Below are 6039 nucleotides of genomic sequence, written 5' to 3'. Positions count from 1 at the left end.
TGAATTATTCTCCAGGTCAAGTGGGACTTCTAATGTTCCCATAAATTATCCTGCTACCCCATTCGGGTACCCAGCCACCTCAGCCTTCTCTGCTGGATCGCCTTCTGAGCCTCATCCCCGAATGTCGGCCACTGATGCAAGCATGAACATCTTTACTACATCGCCTTGCCCGATCACGGCACAGCCAACCACGTACAAGCCAAGCTTTGACTCATCCTCTTTTACATTCCAAGCACCATCGTTCTCAATGGAACCAACTAGGTTCGCCACCAGTACTAACCCTCTACCGCCTCAGTGCGAGCTTGCACCTGGGCAGGATCAGAACCCCAGAATTGCAGAACAAAATGAGATTGCCAAGAGAATGAAAAGCCTTGAACAAAGTTTGAAGAATATGCAAGGATTGAGCGGATAAAAGAGCGTCTCTTATGCCGACCTATGCATGTTCCCTCACGTGCACCTGCCAACGGGTTTCAAGACCCCAAAGTTCGAGAAATACGATGGGCACGGTGACCCCATTGCACATCTTAAGAAATACTGCAACCAATTACGGGGAGCCGGCGGAAAAGAAGAACTGCTGATGGCGTATTTTGGGGAAAGTCTAGTAGGGATAGCTTCGGAATGGTATATGGATCAGGAAATGTCCCGATGGCATATATGGGATGATCTCGCCAGAGATTTTGTAAAACAATTCCAGTATAACATCGACATTGCGCCAGACCGAAACTCTCTGTCGAATTTGAAGAAGAAACCTTCGGAAAGCTTCAGAGAATATGCTATTAAGTGGCGTGAACAGGCGTCGAGAGTGAAGCCTCCCATGGATGAAGTGGAAATGGTCACTACCTTTCTCCAGGCTCAAGAGTCTGACTATTTCCAAAACATGATGTCAGCCATGGGTAAGCCATTCGCGGAAGCGATCAAGATTGGAGAGATGGTGGAAAATGGCTTGAAAACAGGTAGGATTCTGAGTCAAGCAGCCATAAGGGCGACCTCCCAGGCCGTCCAAAGCGGATCCGGAGGAACGACAAGGGGGAAGAAGAAGGAAGAAACGACTATGGCAGCCTCAGAAGCAAGGGAGTATCGTCATCCCAGGCCCCATTTTCCGGAAAGAGCCCCACAACACTACTACCCCCACTCAAATTTGGAATATGCTCATCAACCTTATATGGTCATGAATGCCCAACCTTATACCCATCCGCCACAACAAGCCAACCGAGGCCCAGCTCCACCTCCCAGAAATCAGCCTCCTTACCGCAACCACTATAACCCACAACCCCCGCAGAATAACTTCCGCCCTCAGGAGCCACCCAGAAGGCGGACTTTCACGCCCATCGGTGAGCCATACTCAACTTTGTTCCCAAAGCTGGTCCAGTTGGGTTTCTTGCAACCAATCCCTCAAACAAGGCAAAACCCGACGTCACCTTCTTACAAAGCTGGAGTCAGATGCGCCTATCATTCAGGAGCCGAAGGACATGACACAAATGACTGCTGGTTGTTGAAAAGAGTGGTTGAAAACTTGATAGAGCAAGGGAAAATAGTGCTAAGGGACGAGGAGATCTCGAATGTAACTAACAATCCATTACCTGCTCACAATAATGGGCCGCTGATCGGGATGATTTGTGAAGACAAAGAGTTTGACCCTGCTCTGAAAGCCATAATTGCCATTGTCGACACGGGAAAGAGGCCCGAAACGGACCAAAAACCAGAAAAGGGGGAAGAGGCCAAAGCTATAAAGAAAGTGCCTGAAAGAAGGTGGAGAAGAAAGTGGTACCGGTAAAGGATGAAGTTCTTTACATACCACGAGGTCAAGCTGAGAAGACGCAGAACTTCGGAATCAAAAAGACAAAACCTATGTACGTGCCAAAAGGGGCCTATGTGGTCCGGGGGACGATTCAACCACCTCGGCCGAATGAGCCAGTGGTTATCGGACGCGTGCCACAAAAGCCAATGACCAACCCGTCCACAGTGCCGTGGAATTATCAAAAGACTTTGGTAATGTACAAAGGTAAAGAGGTCATGGGAGAACTTCCAGAAAATACTTTCATTGGAAGGTATTCAAACACCCAAGAACTGAACAACGCCACACAAAGGCGCTTCCCGCCAAAGAAGCCCGTAAGTGTTGAAGAGGCGGAAGTGTTCTTCCAACAAATGAAAATGCCGGATTACGAAGTAATAGATCAACTGCGCAAGTACCCCGAGCAAGTGTCCATGCTATCATTATTGATGAGGTCGGCCGAGCATCAAAAGATCTTACTGAAGACCCTGAATGAAGCATATGTGCCAGTTGAGACCTCGGTTGAGCAATTAGAGCGGATGACAGAAAGATTCTTCGCCGTCAACCAAATCTCTTTCAGTAAGAACGATCTACCCCCGGAAGGAGCGGCACACAACAAGGCTTTGCATCTAACAGTTAAATGCGAAGACTATTATGTCAAGCGGGTAATGTTGGATGGAGGCTCAGGCGTTGACATTTGCCCGCTCTCCACGCTACAAAGAATGGAAATTGGGACCGGAAGAATCCGACCCAACAATGTCTGCGTAAGAGCTTTCGACGGCATCAAGAGAGATACCATGGGAGAAATAGACCTGTTGTTGGTCATAGGACCAGTCGAATTTCGAGTAACCTTCCAGGTGATCGACATGGACACATCCTACAATTTCCTCCTTGGCAGACCTTGGATCCATGCGGCAGGAGCCGTGCCTTCCACTCTTCACCAGATGGTGAAATTCGAGTACGAAGACCAAGAAATCGTGGTCCATGGGGAAGATGAGCATGCTATTTACCGGGACCCATCCATTCCATATCTGGAACCGAGAGAAGGGAGCGAACACACGGTCTATCAAGCTTTTGAGATTGTACTGGCAGAGCAGCACGAAGAGGGAATACCCTGCCCCCAGCCTTTCTTGTCTAATACCTCGGTTATGGTGGCCAAAGAGATGATCCGGCATGGATTTAGGCCAGGGAAGGGGCTTGGACGAACCCTTCAGGGAATAACAGAACCCATTACCTTGCCAGTCACCAAGAAACCTTTTGGACTAGGTTTCAAGCCTACTCCAGCAGACGAAGAGTGGGCAAAGAAAAGGAAAAATGAGGGTTGGAAGTTACCTCGACCACTGCCAAATTTATATGCAACTTTCATCAGGCCAAGGTACGCTGAAGAAGAAGATGATGAGATCTTCACAGCTGAGGAAATCGAGGAGATATGTGGGGCGATGAGAAAGATGCTCTACGAGGTCCACATGGTTTGACCAGGTGAAGGCACAAGCACTGCTGAGATGCTGTATATGGGGCCGAACGCCCAACTTCAAAACTGAGAGGCCACGCCATTCCCGACTAGACGGAAGTCCGGGTAGACCTGTCCTGCCACCTTTCCTGTGTCACAAGTTATCTCCAGGGCATAACTTGAACGTTTTCTTCCTTTCAATTGTTGTTTTTAATTCCTAAGTTGTAAACATTGTTGTCTCCCAACTTTCCAAAAAAAATAATATAATAAAAAAAATCATCATTGCTTTCCTATTCTTTCTTTTGTTCTGATTTTTGTTATTTTTCCTTTTACCTTTCTTTTCAGTTATAATAATGCGGCTTTAAATATGACATGCTCACGGACTTCACGCCCAGATCACAATGAGTTATTTAACTGCGAATTAATGAACCCAGAACCAGAATATGATGCGGAAGAGGCTTTTAGGGAGATAAACCGAGAGTTGGAATATTTCGAGAATAAACCTAAGCCAAATCTGAATGACACTGAACCGGTAAATTTAGGAACCCCGGAAGAAATCCGGGAGACCAAGATAAGCATTCACACGGACAAGAAAACGCGAGAGGCGATAATTCAACTTCTTTTTGAATTTAAAGACGTGTTTGCTTGGTCATATGATGACATGCCGGGGCTAGGTGTTGATCTAGTGGTTCATAAATTGCCGATTCATCCTGATTGTCCTCCAGTTCAACAAAAGCAACGAAAGTTCAAAACTGAGGTCAGTGACAAGATTAAAGAGGAGATCACCAAACAACTGAAAACGGGAGTGATTCGGGTAGTCCAATATACAACCTGGTTGGCAAATGTGGTTCCAGTACCGAAAAAGGACGGTAAAACTCGAGTATGTGTAGATTACCGAGACCTGAATAGAGCAAGTCCTAAAGATAATTTCCCACTACCCAACATCCACATCCTCGTTGATAATTGCGCCAAACACGAGATACAGTCTTTCGTAGATTGTTACGCTGGGTATCATCAGGTATTGATGGATGAAGAGGATGCCGAGAAAACTGCCTTCACCACGCCTTGGGGCACCTACTGTTATCGGGTCATGCCATTTGGTTTGAAGAATGCGGGGCTACTTACATGAGGGCCATGACTGCCATTTTTCATGACATGATGCATCAGGAAATAGAGGTGTACGTGGATGACGTGATAGTCAAGTCCAGGACGCAGGATAATCACATCCAAGACTTGAGGAAATTCTTCGAGAGGCTAAGGAAGTATGACTTGAAGCTAAACCCAGCCAAATGTGCTTTCGGAGTTCCGTCGGGCAAACTTTTGGGCTTCATCGTAAGCAGGAGAGGTATCGAGCTAGATCCAACTAAGATAAAATCCATCAGAGATCTGCCTCCCCCAAGAACAAAGAAAGACGTGATGAGTCTTTTGGGCAGATTGAACTACATCAGTCGGTTTATTGCCCAGCTGACAAGCACGTGTGAGCCCATATTCAAGCTTCTAAGGAAAGATGCGGCGATTAAATGGACAACTGAGTGTCAAGAAGCTTTTGATAAAGTCAAAGAATATCTTTCAAATCCCCCGGTCTTGGTCCCTCCAGAACCAGGGAGGCCGCTTTTCTTGTATCTAACAGTCTTGGAGAACTCTTTCGGTTGCGTCCTCGGGCAACACGACATAACCGGGAAAAAGGAGCAAGCAATCTACTACTTAAGCAAGAAATTCACCGGCTACGAGGCCAAATACACTCTGCTGGAAAGGACATGCTGCGCTCTCACATGGGTTGCTCAAAAGCTGAGACATTATCTCCAAGCCCACACTACTTTCCTCATAAGCAGGTTGGATCCTTTAAAATATATATTTCAGAAACCGATGCCTACTGGAAGACTGGCCAAGTGGCAGATCTTGCTTACTGAATTCGACATAGTCTATGTCACTCGCACGGCAATGAAAGCCCAGGCGTTAGCAGATCATTTGGCCGAAAATCCGATCGATGAGGAATACCAGCCATTGCGTACCTACTTTCCAGATAAAGAGGTAAAAACCGTAGAATTGGTCTCGGAGGACGCTCATGTTTGGAAGATGTTCTTTGATGGGGCCGTGAATACCAAAGGTGTAGGAATTGGGGCAATTTTGATCTCGCCTTCCGGTCAGCATTATCCCGCCACAGCTAGACTTCGTTTCTTTTGCACAAATAATACAGCTGAGTATGAAGCCTGCATCATGGGCATGCATATGGCAATCGATCAGGATGTCGAAGACTTACTGATTATGGGAGATTCTGACCTGATTATCCGGCAAGCTCAAGGCGAATGGGAAACTCGGGATGTCAAACTTATCCCTTACCGACAGCATGTGGAGGACCTCAGCAAGCGCTTTACATCAATAGAGTTCAGGTATATCCCGAGGTGTCACAATGAACTGGCAGATGCACTTGCTACTTTGGCTTCAATGCTACCCTACCCGGGCAACGCCCACGTCGATCCTTTGGAAATCCAAATCAAGGAAAGACACGGTTACTGCAGTGTAATCGAGGCGGGATCAAATACGCAGCCTTGGTACCATGACATCAAGAGGTTCCTTAAAGACACAAGAATACCCCGAGCACGCTACTGGAGATCAAAAGAGGACCATTAGGCGACATGCAAGTGGTTTCTTTCTAAGCGGTGAATTGTTGTATAAGAGGACCCCGGACCTCAATCTTCTAAGATGTGTCGATATCGAGGAGGCAAGAAAGATCATGCACGAAGTACACGCAGGTGTGTGCGGACCTCACATGAACGGTTATGTCTTAGCAAAGAAAATCCTTCGAGCAGGTTATTAC

The sequence above is a fragment of the Nicotiana sylvestris genome, chromosome 8, assembly GCF_000393655.2.
Source record: "Nicotiana sylvestris chromosome 8, ASM39365v2, whole genome shotgun sequence".
NCBI classification, from domain to species: Eukaryota; Viridiplantae; Streptophyta; class Magnoliopsida; order Solanales; family Solanaceae; genus Nicotiana; species Nicotiana sylvestris.
Note: the sequence above shows the minus strand (reverse complement) of the source record.